The 19,231-nt window shown below is 39.5% G+C and overlaps 1 protein-coding gene across 4 annotated transcripts in view; it reads left to right on the forward strand.

The window, feature by feature from the left end:
* The window catches only part of LOC137342581 (hippocalcin-like protein 1), a 114,673-nt gene that overhangs the window by 50,257 nt on the left and 45,185 nt on the right, over window positions 1-19,231 (forward strand). The window contains exon 3 of one of the 4 annotated variants that reach the window (XM_068006566.1): window positions 15,069-15,215. The exons of the other annotated variants lie outside the window; for them this stretch is intronic. The gene's annotated coding sequence lies outside the window, so the exon portion shown is untranslated. The remainder of the gene's footprint in view (window positions 1-15,068; window positions 15,216-19,231) is intronic. 4 annotated transcript variants of the gene reach the window in all.

Below are 19,231 nucleotides of genomic sequence, written 5' to 3' on the forward strand. Positions count from 1 at the left end.
TCACCAGCATGAATAAACCTAAATGTGAGAGTGGATGCTCTCGCCTGCCCAGCCTATAGGACGTGACAGGATTCCAGTGCAATTATTTCTTTCACCGCTCTTACTTCCACAGAATGTCGCAGGCTATTTTAATTAGAGATCAACCATTTCATACCCTTTAGAACAGTATTCAATTTCCACCTCCTGCAGGATCAGTCCTTTGAACTGTGGAATAGAAGTGTAAATGAATATGATTTTACTTGGTTTCTGCCTCAAAATAAATAAAAGAATATTTGACTACAGGTTAAATGAATTAGGCTTGGAGAAGTATGGATAATCGCAGAACAGCTCATTTCACATTCTCGGTATAAATCTAATTATAATTAAAATCTGCAGTGGTATTTATTATTCTGGTACAGGCGTGAAGCTAAAGTCTTCCCTGAGATGCATTATAAATGTCACTGAAGCATGTACAGCCAATTCACCTTAAGTGAATGTTTGTTTGTTTCAGGGGAATCGTTACACAATACAAAATTATAACTATCTTCTGTATAAATTGGATTCAGTCCCTCTTACAGCTAAACAGATTCATAAATTGTGTGTTGCCTGCTCAAATTACACAGATTCATTTGACTGTATTTGCGACTTAAATTACAACCTTTCATATTGCATCCTTTGCCGATCCATCTGAGAGGGCTGCTGTAATAATGATCATTAGGATTTTTAAAGATTTTTTAATAACTGATTTTAGAGTTTGATTCCAGATAAATATATACCTAATCTCTATTACTTTGATCAAAGCATAGAATTCCAGTGAATAACATTACAAAGCATTTCTAAGTTCAAAAATAATACATAACTCTCATCTCATGTACAACCCTTCAGTTATGTGAATCCTTACCATTGCAAGGACTGTATATAATATTGGCTCATTTTCCAAAAGACAGCAGGTGTCTAGAACTTTCTCTTAAGACATCTTTTGTGTTAGTTATGTATGATATATGTTTTTGTATATGCTCGAATATTTCATAATTGTGTTTCAGCTGCAGACCAGATGCTTCCTATATCCAATATTTTCTGTATTTGTCATGATTTTCATAACTAAAGGGTAAACCTTCCTCTCAATTTAGTTACACGGAATTCTGATTTCAAAAGGAAAAACCTGATAAAAGCAACTGCCCCATTTGTTTCTGACTGAGCCCCTTATTTGTAATGTATTCAATCAGCCAGTTGGTCATCATAATCAGGCTGACCATAGACACTGCAATGAATAATCACTGCACAAGCCCCAGTCCCACTACCTTCATCTGTCTGCCTGTTAGCCTTCTGTTCAGGTTTTCCCATACATAGTCCCACCACCTGAGCTTTGGCCTCCGCATAGTCTTTTCCTCTCTGGGATTTAACATTCCTGAATTTAAGTTATGTCCCCTAGTTTTGAACCCTTTGTCAATGTAAAAAATTATCTGAATCAGCCTGATCAATTCCTTTCATAACTTTGAAAACTTCAATTAGAAAATTACAGAATTTATGGTATTTCTGTGGTATGTGGTGTCCTTTTAAGAAGAAAGGAAGTACACAGTCTACTTGTGGTATTCCACAAGTATCGGTGTTGGGACCACTGTTGTTCACTATTTAAATAAACGATTTGGACTCTGGAATCGAAGTACAATTTCAAAATTTGCGCACAACACCAAGTTGAGGGGTATCGTTAACCGAGGAGGACTGTGACAAAATACAGGAAGCCATTAATAAACTTGCAGAATGGACCTGTAATTGGCAAATTAATTTCAATATAGATAAGTGTGAGGTATTCCATTTTGGTAGGAAGTATAAGGGGGAGCACATACTGTTTGGATAATAAGAATCTAAATGGGGTAGAGGAGCAGAGGGATCTGGGGGTACAGATGCACAAATCACTAAAAGTAGCAACGCAGGTTAATAAGGCCATAAAAATGCAAAGCACTGGGGTTCATTTCTAGAGGGATAGAATTGAAAAGCAGCAAAGTTATGTTAAACTTGTATAGCACTTTGATTAGACCACATTTGGAGTACTGTGAGCAGTTCTGGTGCCCATATTATAAAAAGGATATAGAGGCACTGGAAAAGGTGAAAAAAAGATTTACTAGGATGATACCAGAACTGAGAGGTTATACCTATCAGGAAAGATTGAGCAGTCTGGGATACTTTTCTCTAGAAAAGACTGAGGGGCGACCTGATAGAGGTCTTTCAAATTATGAAAGGGTTTGTTAGGGTAGACGTGGAGAAGATGTTTCCACTTGCGGGGGAGACCAGAACTAGGGGCCATAAATATAAGATAGTCACCAATAAATCCAATAGGGAATTCAGGAGAAACCCGAAGAGTGGTTCGAATGTGGAACTCGCTCCCACAAGGAGTAGTTGAAGCGACAAGCATGGATGCATTTAAGGGGAAACTAGATAAACACATGAGGGAGAAAGGAATAGAAGGATATGCTAACAGGAGGGAGGAGGCTCGAGTGGAGCATAAAAACCAGCATGGACCTGTTGGGCCAAATGGCCTGTTTCTGTGCTGTGCAATTCTGTGTAATTCTATGTATGGTGTAGGTTGTAAAGTATTTGCTATCCAAGTAGATGCCTAATAGTTCTACCATTGCCTGACATTGAACCAGTACTGTTTGGAGAAAGTACCAGCTATGAACCAGGCTGCTGAATAGTTCACCTCAGTCCAGTGGCTTTCTGTATCCTCTTTGCATGACCGGAGAGATGAATTGAAGCTAATTCCATTGTGTTCACAAGCGCATTTAATCTGCCACTTTATATTTCACATGAAGCTGTTGCCCCATATTCTGCCCTTCACAGTCAAAAATGTCTGAATTTTGACATGGGAGCAACTGGTGAGTTAATAACTACCCGTTATTGTATGTATTATGTAAAATAACAGACACCATAGTCTATTTTCATGTTTTACCTTTGGCCAAACATTCAACAGGTTTTACTACAACAAACAACAACAATGCACTTGTCTGCCACCTTTACGTAATGAAACCTTTCGTTATATTTCACAAGAGGGATCAGAAACCCAGGAGGAGTTGGGAGAAAAGTTAGGGGAGGTGACCAAAGGCATGGTCAAAGAGTAGGGGAACCAATAAACAAAGAAGAGGAAGAGCAAGACCAGGAGATACCAGCTGAGAAGGAGGCGGGTTTCAGGTCTGGAGTGGTAACCAATATGCACATGCAGCTGGACACAGCAATAGCTTTGAGCTACATGTACAAACTACTTGCAGGATTCCGTGCCCTGCCTCTCAAAGTTAATGACAACTGGATAACATGGTTCTTATTTTTTAAGTGAATCAATTCCCAGGAATCAGGTGTGGCTTCCTATAGCTGGACTCTCTGGTGGCTGCAATGTTGATATTCCTCTGGAATATTAGAATGAAAGAGTTTGAACTCCAGAATTGAACTCATTGTGAAATAGATTATGCAATTATATCAGTGCTATTATTTTCCCTTAAATTCCGCTCTTGCCGCAAGAATGGAGATGCATGAGGATGCCTTCACAATTCTAGGCTGGTTGCCGAAGAACTGAGGAGCTCTTGACTAGTAACAACCAAAGCTGCGTGGAAGAACATGACTGGTTGTAATCCAGAGTAATCAGCAGATTGGCTCGGCTGTCAATCTGCTCAGCCAACTTACACATTCTGATATAATCATGTGCTGGCACTGCAACTGGCTTAAAATAACTTTCAAAGTAACCTTAACAGTTTGCTTTGAAGCACTTTATCTTCTGTTGGCTTCAGGAGAAGAGGACAGAACCCCTGAATCCTGCAATAGTTGTCCGTTGATCATTTTAGGTGCCTTAGGATGTTGTCTGCAGAAGTTCCTGGCATTAAGGTGACATCCTACTTTTCCTTTTGGCAGTGTTATTTTCTTTGAATATTGATTCTCTGCTGTTGGAAGATTCTATTCCCTCCCCTTTGTCCAAATATTGGGATTGATCTTCCTCATCCTCTGGTGTGATGATGACATCTTTGTGCCACAATATAGTTGGTGGTTGTTAAAAGATCTTTCATATAGAAAGGACTATCTTAGACCATGCATCAGCTGAAGAGGATTATTTTTTTTGAAAGGATTAAACATTGAAATCTCTTTGCTTTCAACTCAGACCAATGGGATGACGTTCTCTCTCCCTCCTGGCTGTGTATTCCTTGTGCAATTAATTTGGGCAGTCTCAACCTACTTCCTTATGCATGTGGTTTCACATCACAAATGTGTCCACAATTTGGCACAAATTGGTACTCCTATTCAGAGAGACCATAAGGGTGGTTAGTGTGGGAACTGAAAAATATTTGTATTAATGCAGTAGGGGTTAAGGCACACAGAGTAGGGAAGACTTTCTCTGTACATTAAGCGTAACAATATTGTCTCATAGAGCCCAAGGAGGAAATCTCCCCCTCCCTTTTATTGTTGGGAGAAACTAGAAGGAATTTGACTCTGCAACTGGCTGTGCCGTGCCTGTCCTGGGAGTGTTTGATGCTGAAACTTCATGACAAAAGAGAAACAAGGGTTGTATTCCCAGCACTGTGAGGGCTCACCTTGATAAGCAAAAAAAAAATCACCAAAAATATAAATTTAGACAGACGTATTTCTAGCAAAAGCTTGTTAAGTTTTATGGTTGCCATATTGAGGACAACACACCCATGTACAAGTCCTCTGGCTTATTTTTTGCAGTTGCTGTTTTATTAAAAATATCCATTACATGTTTCTGGTGTAGATACACAATCATATTTGCAGTTCATTTCTGTTGCACTAATAGGGTTACAGTATGCTGCATGTTCAATGTTTGTACCCTCCAGAGTACTATTGTGTGCTTTATTTACCAGTACTTTACCTCCTTGATTTTGTTCCCTTTTAAATTGATTCATTCTTTCTCTGTTCGGGCTGTTCAAGCTTTGCTCTCCATCATACCTGAAAATGTATTTGGTGTCTGTGCTTTTTTTTTGCTCCTTTGGGAACTTCTAGCCACTTGAACTGTGTCAGCTAAGATCCAAGTGTAGTGGTTATGTTACTGGACTAGTAATCCAGAGACCTGGACTAATAATCGAGAGAATGTGAGTTCATATCCCACCATGAGAATTTGAATTCAGTTTACAAAATCTGGAAATAGTAAGCTGGTATCAGTAAAAGTGACCTTGAAACTGTCTGTTGTACAAACCCAACCGTTTCACTAATGCCTTTCGGGAAGGAAACCTGTTGTCCTTACCCTGTCTGGTCTATATGTGACTTCATTCCGACATCAACATGGTTGAATCTTAACCCCCCCCCCCAGCAAACCCACTTTGTTGTATGAAGGCCCACCACCACATTCTCGAGGAAAGATGGGATGGGCAATAAATGTCGGCCTTCCAGTGAAGCAAGCTATAAGAATGAATTAAACAAAAAAAGCTAAGATCAATTTGGAGGACTCTCATCTCTGTGTCAAAAGGTTGTGGCTTTGAGTCCATGCCAGAGTTTGAACATACTCTAGACTGATACTCCAATGAATTTACTGAGGAGTGCAGCTTTGCTAGAGGTACTGTTGTTTGGATGAGATGTTAAACTGAGATCCTATCTGTGTGGTTCAGGGGGATATCAAAGATTCCACAGTACTGTTGTCCTTGGCAACATTCTTTCTGCGGCCACAAACAAGGGATTAGCTTGCCATTCATCTCCATGCTGTTTGTGGGACATTGCTTGGGCACAATGACTACCACATACGTTTGTCTAACAGACACTGCTGTTCAAAAAAAATAATTACTGGTGTGAAACACTTTGAGAGGTTTTGATGTGATACGATACTATATAAATGCAAATATTATTATCCTTCTGGCCATTAATAATGGAATTTTATATTCTCAAACAAGCTGCGACATGAGTGTCTCTGGGTTCATTGTAAAGGCTGAAGTGATGATCTGAGCAAAATGAATGTAGCATATTTGGGGCTGAAAATTTTGGGGTTCCCGCTGTGCTGCCAGAAATGTGGTGGTGTAGGATTTCCGCCCGCCACTGTGCCCTTGAGTTGATCCTCTCCCACGTTGTGGGGATGGGGTGATTTAAATAGTTGGACGGCACAATCGAGGCACCCGCCCTGACTGCCTGGTGGGAAATTGGAGCGGCAGCTTGCTGCTCCGATGGGGGAATCCCAGAGGCCCTTAGCAGGCCCTTTGGGATGAATTACCTTCTCTCCTTAAGATTCAGTATGGAATTCCTGCCTGCTCTCAATGGGCATGGCTTTACCTGTGCCTCAGGTCGGGTTAATGGATAGATTCCCAAGGCAGCCCAGGAACACCTAAGACACCTCGCCAAAGGCAGCAAACTTAGGAAGGGCAGGTGGAAGATTCATCGCCTCCCCCTGATTGCAATTTGAACCATAGGTTGCATAGGGTAGAATCCTGGCAGATGCAGGTCCCACCTCAAAGTCATGCCCTCCCTGTGGGCGAAGTGCCTGCTTTGCACCATCCCAGCCCCAGGAATCTTGGCCCATTGCAATGAGGGCGAATCCTAACGTGAATGGTATTATGTAGAAATAATGTACTTCCAGGAATTCTTGATTATGATCAGACAGAGGGAACCAGAAACAGAATAATAAAGTACATAGCCATTCATGACAAGTGCTCTCAGTCATTTACGCTGGTAAATTGTAAACATGTAAATTGCATGACTTATTTTATTCTGGAATCCATAATCGTATCAATACATAAAATTTTGGCTGATTTACAAGTGATTTACCAGATATCATCTGAAAATCCTTTTGCAAGGATACTTAAAAAAAACTGTAGATCCCATCATAATACCCAAATGTTTGCAGCTTTATTATACTGGTACAAGTATCTTGCTTCACAGTGAGTACACGTATCTCTTGGACAAGCATGTCTTATATTTAAAAGGGACAGACAAGGTGCATTGTGCATAACCCAACTCTTACGTTAGATTTAATTTTGTTTTCGACCACATGGGTAGAGGCTGACCTGTTTTTCTCTATTTAAAAAAAAATCATCTAATAACATCTGTTATGAAGATGGTCCGTGTTTTTCTGAGCAGGGTTAAGTTCAGGATAATGCATTTTTGCTGCCGATCTATAATTCTCACTCCAATTCTGAAAGAGTGATTGGTTGTGTTTTTTTCAAAGAGCAAGCATTTACTGAGAGACGTTACTGAGAGGAGATGGTTTGGTTCAGCAAATATAGGGTGTTTGCTCCAACATCACCATCAGGTTTAATGAGATCTAAATAGCCCTTAATTGTCTTGCAGAATTGCTATCAATATGACATACTTGAATAATTAATGTCAGTGTTTGAGTCAAAACATAATTCTAAATCTGCAACTGCTAGATATCTGAAATAAAAATAGAAACTGGTAGCCAAACACAATCAGGGTCTCCATCTGAAATGTTCACCAATCTTTTCTCTTTTCAGATGCTGACAGTTCGGCCATGTATTTCCAGCAGTTTATTTTTCTAAGGAACTGCTTTTATTAAGTTATCCATAATTTCTTTATATGCGCCTATACTTTAGATGTATTTGTGACAAATATTAGACTGAACAGGATTGTTTCGCATTGTGTGCCATATTTTGAGGCATTTTGTATTGTGCACTATTTTTTGGTCTATGCATGTTGCCACAACATATTATTTCAATGTTGATGCATGGAACAAAAAATAGAATTCAACTCACGGTGTTTAAATGTTTGGTTTAAAATTGAGCATGAATCGCAATAATTTTGTTTATTCTTTGAGGGCAGAAGAGAGAGGATTGCTGCAGCTTGTTGAACTCTTATAAAATTCTTACCTATGGTTCTCGTGAAAGGCTTTGCAAAACTTTGTCTAAATTGTTAAATGAAGTGTAAAATTAATTTCTTGTCATTAGTATGACACTCATGTAGCGTGATTTTGATTTGTAGATTGCTCAATTCATATTGATTTTGTGCCTCACTGAGCTATCGATTGAGTCCAATTATTTTCACTGGGGTTGTTTCATGCAGCCTTCTTGTAGGCAGGAGTTCTTGTCTAATACAAAAGCTACTGCTTTGTGTTGAAAGGTGTTCTCCCACTCGCTGCAGTTGCATCAGTTTAGATATGTTATTTTACAAGTGAGTAATTGTTGAAATGTTTTTGTCCAAGTTGAGGGGAGTGCAGTAAGAGAGGGAACAGAAATGTTCTGTGTGCTACTCAGAGTTTGAGTCTTGTGAGCAGTCTGCAAGCAAGGAGCTGTATTTGAGAGTACGATCTGAAAACTTGGAACGCTATTTTCTACCAGATGCAGAAATGTAGAGGTACAGCCATAGTTGGTCACCTTGAATTACTCAACAATTACCCATGTGCATGAACATCAATTGCTCTTGAATATGCATCAGCATTGGAAGTGATCAAAACTAAACATTCTCTCAGAAGTAAACAACCACTTATGTGCTCTTCTAGCCTCAAACCACTCCATTTCCATCAGAACTTTTCTTCTTCTCTCTCGAGCCGATTCCGCACTCCCAGTAGCAATTAGTGGGCACATTGAAGGAAATTGCAGTGATTTTCTCTCCATTATGCACCCACATTTTCCTGAAAAGTATCTGTCCCCTGTGACAGTTATTGTCCTCTGTATTTGTCCTTTATAGACATCCATGCTGTACTGATGATGGCTGTGTTTGGTTCAAGGCAGCTTATGTTTAAGTAGGATTACCCATCCCAACTGAAGGTTCAGCTGTCAATGAATAAATGATTGCTATAACATGTTCTGACACCATGAAGAAGGGAACAGCATCCTAATGACTATCTTAGTAGCAGTTAATTGGAGTATATTCTCACAGATTCATCTCTCAGCTTCTTCTCATTATATTAGGTGGTATATTGCGTGCCTGTCATTAGCAAGAGCTGTGGAAAATATAGCAGAATTATTGAGCAAACACATATCTTATTTACTTAGGGCATAGAAGATATGTAGTAATGAGCAGTCAGAAGTTTGATTATCTTGCGTTCACTTAAATCAGCAGTAATAAGAAGTTTCAAGTCCTCACAGGAATGAGTCTGCAGTGCAATGTCTTTGGCAATTATGTCAATACAAAATTGCAAATAATTTGGAAAATCTACTTTGGGTCATTAGTCTGTGCCACACAAAACCAACGCTGTGGGAATAGCCTCCAAATTGAATATTCTGCATGAATGCTCAGAAAGGGCTTTAGTAACCCTATATGATGCAGTAAAGAAAATGAGGGAAATTTCCTGATTGATGTGTAATAATGTATACCACTGGTAGAAATTAGTTATGCACTGCAGCTATTTTTCAGTGCAAGCAGTAAAGGACCAGGTTGAATAATTTATATTTCTCACCCGCAGTTTTCGGGCGTAATTTAATGCCTGAGTTGAGGAATCCCGCTGATGGATAAGGGAAATAGACAGTTTCAGCACTGAAGTGCAGGCTGAATGAGATTCTAAGAATAAATATGATTTCCGACATCGCTGCCTGTCGTGACCTGCTCTCTACCCTGCTGAGGGAAAAAAATACAGTGATCTTAAAGAAGAATAACATTTGAATACAAATTTTATTGAATTGGCTTGTGTTGTCTTTAAGAGCCGTTTTTGTGTACCCCTTATCATATTAGTTCTTATGCTGGAAAATCAGGAGTAGGTGCCATTTACTGCCAACGGATCCTGATTAATTTTTTATTGAGAAACCAAAGTGAAGTACCAAGGCTATTAATGTAGGTACACACCAGGGTTCAAAAGAGTAAAAGAGATGATAAGCTGAATCAGTAACTAAAGTAAGATGATGCCAAGGTTGGGTTTTAACAACTGAAACATTATAAGAGGAAGGAAAGACTGAGGAAGGTAAGGAGTTCCTTAGTTTTGAAACCACAACAACAACAGAACTTGCATTTATATAGCGCCTTTAACATAGTAAAATGACCCGAGGCACTATACAGGAGCATAATCAAACAAAGTTTGACATGAGCCACATGAGGAGACATTAAGGCAGGTGACCAAAAGCTTGGTCAAAGAGGTAGGTATTAAGGAGTGTCTTAAAGGGGTAGAGAGGTTTAGGGAGGGAATTCCAGAGCTTAGGGCCTCGGTAGCTGAAGGCACAGCTGTCAATGGTGGAGTGATTAAAAATCGGGGATGTGCAAGAGACCAGAATTGAAGGAGCGTGGAGATTTCGGAGAGTTGTAGGGTTGGAAGAGGTTACAGAGATAGGGAGAGGCAAGGCCATGGAGGGATTTGCAAATAAGGATGAGAATTTTTAAATCGAGGCGTTGAGAAAGAATTAAAACTAGAGAGGGAGACTGCATGATTAATCTTGATTCAACACAGTGGGGAAGTAGGCTGAAAGAACATAGGAAAAGGTGTAGGCCGTTTAGCCCCTCGAGCCTGTTCCGCCATTCAATTAGATAGTGGCTGATCTGTATCTTAACTCCATCTACCCACCTTGGTTCCATAACCCTTAATACCTTTGCCTAACAAAAAATTATCAACCTCAGTTTTGAAATTTTCAATTGACCTAGCCTCATAGCTTTTTGGGGGAGAGAGTTCCAGATTTCCACTACCCTTTGTGTGAAGTGCTTTCTGACAATTCCTTTGATCATCTTAAACACCTCAATTTGATCACCCTTTAATCTTCTATATTCAACGGAATACAAGCCCAGTCTATGCAACCGGTTCTCATAATTTAACCCTTTTATCCCCAATATCATTCCGGTGAATCTGGGTTGCACCCCCTCCAAGACCAGTATATCCTTCCTGAGGTGCGGTGCCCAGAACTGAACACAGTACTCTAAATGGGGTCTAACCACAGCTTTGTACAGCTGTAATATAACTTCCACCCTTTTTGTATTCCAGCCCTTTTGAGATAAAGGCCAACATTCCATTAGCCTTTTAAATTATTTTTTGTACCTGTGCCCTAGCTTTCAGTGATTTCTGTACTTGGACCCCTAAACCTCTCTGCTCCTCCACAGGTCCTAGCTTCTCGCCATTTAGAAAATACTCTGATCTATCTTTCTTAGGTCCAAAATAGATGGCCTCACACTTACCCACATTGAACTCCATCTGCTACAGCTTTGCACATTCACTTAATCTATCAATGTCATTTTGCAGCTTTCTGCTCCCATCTACACTATTTACTGTGCCACCTAATTTAGAGCAGATAGGATGGTATATTTGAGGATTAGAAAGAATAAGAAAAGAAAGTTCACTATAGTGTTGACCATTGTAGTATTGGTGAGCTACAGAAAAACAAGAAAGATTGTAACCGAAAGAGAGAAGTTGGAGGTAAGAAGTGAGAACAATGCGAGGAAATTGGCCAGCATCAGTATTATTAGCAAAAAATCTTGCAAGGTGAAAGCATTAGCAAATTATAGCTTGTTATGGATTTCATGAATACTGGAACTGTTTAGCCATTTTTTTTTGTATGCAAGTGTTTTTTTAATATATTGTGTGGTGCACAAGGTTCACGATATAATTTTTCCCTGAGGGAGAGAGGGATTATTCTGCTCAGTTATAGAAAATCAGCTTTGATGTGTGACCATGTGTTCAGCAATTTTAACTTTTGTCCAATTTTCTCATGATTGATTTTTTAAGCATAATTGTAAAAGGAGCCAGTGAATAACTCTGTAGAGCAATAATTAAGTACAAAGGACTTAAAGAAAGATGATGCAAAGCCTCAGCTAGCCTAAACCATGACTATGAACCCCATGCAATTACATTTTCACCTTGAACTCTTGGTTACCAGTTACTTATTATAAGCATAGATTGCGATTTTTCAATTTCAGCAAGTTTAAAAACTAGTAATAACATATTAGGCTGTGAATTGACACCTCTCCATCCAGCAATCACCAAATACCTCTGGCTTTTGTGACAGAAGCAGAGCCACTAGAAAATTGTGACCACATTTTTATTGCAGGACCTATGAGAAATGCAAAACTCCAAGAAAATCTTCCTGCTCTAGTCTCAATTCCTCTTCTTCCCGCTGCTCCCAACTCCTACTTGATGCTGCTCCTGTTTTTCTCCAGGGATCAAACTCTGCTTCACACTGTAGGCAGGAGTTCCTCATCTTGCAAAGGTTATTAGGCTTACATTGCAGATTCTGTTTGCAGTGAACACATTGAAGCTGCCTAAACATAGCAGCCTAGGTTTTCCGACCATATCCTGCTGTTTTTTTTGGGCAATTGTTGGGTGGATTGGACCAGAAAATGGCTCAGATGTGCTCTGTTGTATCGTCGCCACCCCACATTTTCCGAACAGTAGGCCCAATAGCATAACATGTGTCCACCCTTGCAGACAATATCAAAATGGTAGGAAACACAGCAGATGCTGCTTTTCCATCATTTGCCCTGAATGAATGCTGGATGCTAGGGCTGACTGTTAGTTGCCATCGTCCAGCGTTTAAAGATCAGCTGAGGGATGAAAAGGTTGGCGCTGGCAGTGAGACCATGTGCTATGGTTCTTCAAGCATTGCCATGCACAGGCCCAAGAAGAAAGGAGATAATTTTGGAAGATTTTTTGAAACTTTTTTCCAACTGCTGTGAGGCTGCTCACACTCCCACGCTGTGGCAAGCCACCATGGCCTAATATTACCGATTTCTGCCCTGATTCTGGTGGGACTCCCCCATGGGGGTCAGAATGTCTGCTGGGCGAGAGGAACATCTCCGTGGCATGCAGAAGCTTCCACCATGCCGGACGTTCTATGATAATAAAGATTTCTGATCGGTCGCAGTCACTTCATAGGGATATCTTTTACAGAATGAATCTGCTTTAGTGATGTGCCACAGTTTCTCAAATTTGACCCAGCTATATTTTTCTTTGTTTCTGTAGCCCAACTCAGCATAGTCCACATTATTAATGCTTTCACATCTGCTGACTGGCACAGGTTATATGTTCTTGATTCTTTTTTAAAAATTCATTCTTGGGATCAGGGCATTGACAGCAAGGCCGGCATTTATCATTCATCCTTAGTTGCCCTGAAAGGGTGGTGGTGGGCTGCATTCCTATTGTTTTTTGTATTCTGTGTTGAAATCAGCTCTTTTAAACTAAATTATCTCTGAAGATTTGAATCTCTGGTTTCATTTTAGTCACAACAATAATACATTTACAACATTGGGCTGAGTTTTGCTATAACAGTAACGGTGAGCGCTGGCCTCACCATTATTTATGCGCAAATCAGACAGAAAATTCTGGCGAGCGCATATGTGCAGTTAAATGTGAAAATCCAGAAGTTACTGTCTGAGATGCGTTGCCCCTTCATTACCTGCGCAAAAATTGCATCTTGCCATCTGCCTCCCCATTCAAATGTGTTGAATAGTGTGAATTTCCTGTACTGACATCGTAGATATGGACTAAACTCACCACAAAAAAGTTAGGGCTTGTCCATTCCAGTCTAAGTACCCTTTCAACAACATGGTAAGTCTTAATTACTGCCAAACAACCTCCCTGGCACTGAAAATTAATTTTTATAAGTGTGAAGTCTCATTCCGTCAGCTTTTAATTATTTTTGGAGTTTTAAAAAATAATTTAAATAAAAATGTTTTCTTTCTGTCTCTTTTTATCTCTCTCTCTTAATCCAATCTTTCTTTCCCTCTCTATTTCTGTACCTGATTTGACATTGAATTCACTATTCTAACTTGTACTTCCTGGCTCAGACTCTGCCCTCCTCATTATCGATTCTTCAATCGGATCGGTCTGAAGGATATACATAGTTGCTTGCCCTGTTCACACAGATCCCAGATGCCCTGTGGAGGGCGCCACGTTGTTTGGCTGACAGCAACTTGCCGTGCAAAACCTCGTAGAAAGTCTATGGGCAAGTGCAAGTCTACCGAACGGCTAATGCCATTCGTTCATCACTCACAAAATCTGGCCTATTATATTCAACACAGAAATTTAGAACAAGTCTATTGAAGTGCAAACATCTTCTCTTCGACAAAGCTTTTATATCGCAGACCTCAACATACCTGCAATCAATGCTGAAAGTTAAACAATCTTGGCAGGTTTATTGCTGTTTATAGATCCTGATGAATTGAATTCAAAATGAGTTGATATGGCCACACCAATAAACAACTTTGCTACATGATTCAAATAGTAAGCTGGTTTCTGATTTTAAAATTAATATAATGGAGAAAGAAAATAATTCAATTTACAGCACTATTTGTTAAGCTATTAATAAACATTATGAACAGTGAGTATCCCACAATTGAATCCCTGGAGGACTCCACTGATTTATAGTGGCTCAATTAGAGCAACATTGATTGCTGCATGTCAACAGATCATATCAAATGTACTTTCTGTTGACCAGCCCTGGAGTAGTAATAGAAGTTTAGTTTGGATAATTGTCCAGTTTGTTATTGTCTAGCCAATTAAAAATCTAGTTTGCAGCCTCATATTGGATACCCATGGCCCATGCACTTTAACCCTCAGACTCTGAAAAGGAACTTTATTAAATGCTTTCCAAAAGAGACATAAAGAGAAAAAAAGCACCATCATATCCTCACTTACCTACTTCATTATATCCACAAAGAATTCCAATAAATTTGTTAGCTATGGCCTGTCACTCAGACCCATCTTTGGTTTATTGGCTTTACTCTCACTGGATGGTCTTAAATTGTTTCATTTCCTAATAAATTCCAGAATTGTTCCACTATAAGTGTCAAGCTAGCAGGTATATATTTCCCAGTACCGTGCTGCTGACTTTAAATCAGAATCACATCAGCTATCTTTCAGTTCTCTGGTAACACTCCTGTGTTCAATGTGCAGAACTTCCCCTGCCACTGCTGCTTCATTCAGCCTCATTACTTATGCTACTCTCAGATGAGTTCCAGCTGTTGCTTTGTGAATATGGGTACAAAGGCAGAAAGGAGCATCTGAGAGAATTTAAATATGAACATTAAAAATGTCTGCGGTTTTGCTAAACTCATTGCAATAAGTTTGACCTGCTGTGAATAAATAATTTTACACCAGTGGCCAAAATATCAGAACTTTAAATCAGATTTAAAGTTTAAATCAAGTTCTGATGAAAGATCAGCGACCTGGAACGTTAACTGTTTCTCTCTGCACAGATGCTGCCTGAACAGCTGAATATTTCCAGCATTTTTTGTTTTTATTTCAGATTTCCAGCATCCGCAGTATTTTGCTTTTGCCAAAATATCGCAGTTGAGTGGCTTTTCGGAGAAGGCTGTTCGAGGAACTCAGCCTTCCCATTACAACCCAACCCAGCATATCACTCTTTCCAATCTTGTACCATCAATAATCTGATGTGAGTTTCATGTGTTAGAACCTGATGCACGTTGGAATGGTAGGATGCAGAATCATGTCTTGTTTATCCTATGGTGGGGGTAATATGAATATAGGTTCAGTACTACCTGTATTGAGGAAGAGGAAGCCAAATATTGCTCACTCCTCAGGAGGCAACTTCTACCAATTACACGGTGCCTTGCCCTGTTAACCTAACAGAAATTGAGAATTCTTCATGTGTGAAATCAGTGTTCACCCTTTCAATAAATTAGTGCAAAATCAAAATTCTTCTCAATATTCTGAGGGCCTATACATACGTATGACTTTATTTTTTACCTGAGGAAGGAGGAAGCCTCCGAAAGCTTGTAGATTTCAAATAAAAATCGTTGGACTATAACTTGGTGTTGTAAAATTGTTTACAATTTATTTTTAAAGTTACTTTATACCCTCCCTTGGATCTCCTCTACACACTTTTCCGGCGAAGAAATTGAATAACATGATCGCAGACCTCTGCAAATGCTGTTCTGAAGCTGTGCACTAGGAAGTGAATGAAAGCAGTATTAAACAAATTGTACACTTACGGTATATGTTAACGTGTACTGGGGTACATGTTCAAATTAGCAAAAGGCAAATTTAGGAAGTAAGAGTGATCAACACATGAAAAGGCTTCCAGATAGGACAATTGAAGCAAAAACCCTGGGTCCATTTATAAAACAGTTGGATGTTGTGATGAGGAACTGCACATTGTTTTCGATGGACAGGCCAAATGCCCTTCCTCATCTGAATCTATCTAGTGTGATATTGTGATCTCAAATATTTTAGCCACAGTGTTAAAATATTACTTTAGTACCAATAATTATGAAGCTGTCTAAACTCCTTAAAGGAGAACTCAATCCGACGTATAACCTGTCAAATTTAAGTTGTTTGCTCCTATTTATCTCCTAACTGTTTTTAGCAATTTATGAAGAAACCCAGCTTGAAATAAATCGGGATGCCATGGCTTCTCTTTCCTGCAGAGTTTTTAGAGGAAGATAATCTTGTTAAATCATGGCAAAGGATTTTATTAAGCAAACAGCTGAGATTTATCAGGGATTAAGTACGTTGTTGTTGTCCTTTAAAATGACCCCACTGTCTCTTACCACATCAGTCTGCAGAAAATCCTTTTGATTTTATTATTCTGACAGACACTAACCAGTTACAAAGGGAACCTACAGCATAAAACTGTAAAAGGCTGATAAGCTTTGGTGCCTACAAATTGTGATTGACAGCTGGGGGTTTGAGACTGCTCTCTATGGATTCACTTATCCTGTACCAGAATACAATTTTAAAACCCTGAGCCTGGATTTTCTGATCAGTGTTATTTTAACAACCAATTGCACTTAAAAAAAAATGCAGCCCTTTAAATTTTAAATGGCCTCCGCAACCTTCTTGGCAACCAGTGTTGCTAAGGCGTTAATGACAGAAAATACATCGGATGACGTGTTTTTTAATATTGGCAGGCATATTCAGTGTCTGCTGACCGTTCCAGTGGGAACATAGGAACAGGAGTAGGTTATTCAGCTCCTCGAGCCTGTTTCGCCATTATGTTAGATCACTGCTGATCTGTACCTCAATTCCATTATATCTGCCTTTGATCCATATCCCTTGATACCCTTGCCTAATAAAAATACTCTCAATCTCAGTCTTGGAAATTTCAATTGGCCCACCATCCACAGCCTGTTGGCGTAGAGAGCATTAGATTTCCACTACCCTTTGTGTGAAAAAGTGCTTCCTGATTTCACTCCTGAATGACCTCGCTCTAATTTTAAGATTGTGCCCTCTTGTTCTAGAGTCCCCCACCAGAGGAAATAAATTCTCTGTATCTACCCTTTTAAAACACCTCTATTAGATCACCCCTCAACCTTCTAAACTCAAGTGAATACAAACCAAGTTTATGCAACTTGTCTTCATAATTGAACCCTTTAAGCCCTGGTATCATTCTGGTGAAACTACGCTGTACCCATTCCAAGGCCAATTATCCTTCCTGAGGTACCATGCCCAAAACTGAACACAGTACTCCAGATGTGGTCTGACCAAGGCTCTGTACAACTGAAACATAACTTCCTCCCATTTGTATTCCAACCCCCTTGAGATAAACACCAACATCCCATTAGCCTTTTTCATTACTTTTTGTACCTGTGCACTAGCTTTTAGTGATTTATGTACCTGGATACCCAAATCTCTTTGTTCTTCCACAATTCCCACTAACTTAATCTGTCTATCTCCTTTTGTATGTTTTTGTTTAGAAACTGTAAAAGGGGAATGAGTTCCATTAAATTCTACATTAATCTTAAATGTTATAAAGGGAATATCTGTATACTGAGTAGGCGCCTCTTGGTTTCCACTCACTTCCTTGCTTTACATTTCAGAACTCCTCCTCACAGACAGCCAGGAAGCAGTCGCTTGTGCAGAAATCCTCTTCTTTGATATTCTGAATGAGGAGAACTGGAATCCTTACTCAAAGATGTAATAGAAAAACATCTAGAAACCAAAAATATAATAAAGAATAGTCAGCACAGATTTCAAAAGGGAAGGGCATGCTTGAGTAACCTTATTGAATTCTTTGAAGAAGTAACAGAAAGGGTAGACAAGGGTAATGTAGTCGATGTAATATATTTGGATTTTCAAAAGGCCTTCGATAAGGTACTGCATAGTAGACTCATGACTAAGGTCAGAGCATGTGGAGTCAGGGGACAAGTAGTAGAATGGATAACAAGCTGGCTACAAAACAGAAAACAGTAGGGGTTGAAAGTCGATGCTCAGACTGGCAAAAGGTAGGAAATGGTGTTCCACAAGGATCGGTGCTGGGACGACTATTGTTCACCATTTACATAAACAATTTGGACTCGGGAATCAGAAACGCAATTTCAAAATTTGCGGATGACACCGAATTGGGGGGTGTAGTTAATACTGAAGAAGATTGCGACAAAATACAGAAAGACATTAATAACCTTGCAGAATGGGCGTGTAATTGGCAAATGAATTTCAATATAGGTAAGTGTGAGCTAGTACATTTTGATAGGAAGAATAAGGAGGCCACATACTCCTTGGAAAATAAGAGTCTAAATGGGGTAGAGGAGCAGAGAGATCTGGGGGTACAGATACACAAATCACTAAAAGTAGTGACGCAGGTTAATAAGGCCATAAAAAAAGCAAACAAGGTACTGGGGTTCATTTCTAGAGGGATAGAATTGAAATGTAGGGAAATTATATTAAACTTGTATAGGATCTTGGTTGGACCACACTTGGAGTACTGTGAACAGTTCAGGTCTCCATATTATAAAAAGGATGTAGAAGCATTGGAGAGGGGACAAAAAAGATTTACCAGAACTGAGAGGATATATCTATCAGGAAAGATTGGGGCTCTTTTTTTCTAGGAAAAAGAAGACTGAGGGGTGACCTGATTGAGGTCTTTAAGATTATGAAAGGGTTTGATAGGGTAGACATAGAGAAGATTTTTCCGCTTGCGGGGGAGACCAGAACTATGGCCATAAATATAAGGAAGTCGCTAATAAATTCAATTGGAAATTCAGGAGAAACTTCTTTACCCAGAGAGTGGTTTGAATGTAGAACTCGCTACCACATGGAGTAGTTGAGGCGACTAGCATAGATGCATTTAAGGGGAAGCTAGATAAACACGTGAGGGAGAAAGTAATAGAAGGATATGCTGATAGAGTTAGATCAAGTAGGGAGGGAGGATGCTCGTGTGGATCATAAACACCGGCATGGACCAATTGGACCGAATGGCTGTAAATTCCATGTCATTCTGTATTGTTCTGAATGAGGAGAGCTGCCGCAGTTCACTGTTTCCATCCATGAATTCGCTACTACCGGGATTCACAATATCATAGGAAAGGGAGTTCTCTGTTCAGCAGTGTAAAAGTTCTGAAATGTAAAATAGGGCAACAGGATTGTACTTTTGTTCTTTTTTGTAAATCAAGGATTTTATGGGACAATTTAGCAGACTTCCCATTTAAGGGACAGGCCAACCTGAGTCTA

This window comes from Heptranchias perlo, chromosome 26 (assembly GCF_035084215.1).
Source record: "Heptranchias perlo isolate sHepPer1 chromosome 26, sHepPer1.hap1, whole genome shotgun sequence".
In the NCBI taxonomy this organism is placed as follows: domain Eukaryota; kingdom Metazoa; phylum Chordata; class Chondrichthyes; order Hexanchiformes; family Hexanchidae; genus Heptranchias; species Heptranchias perlo.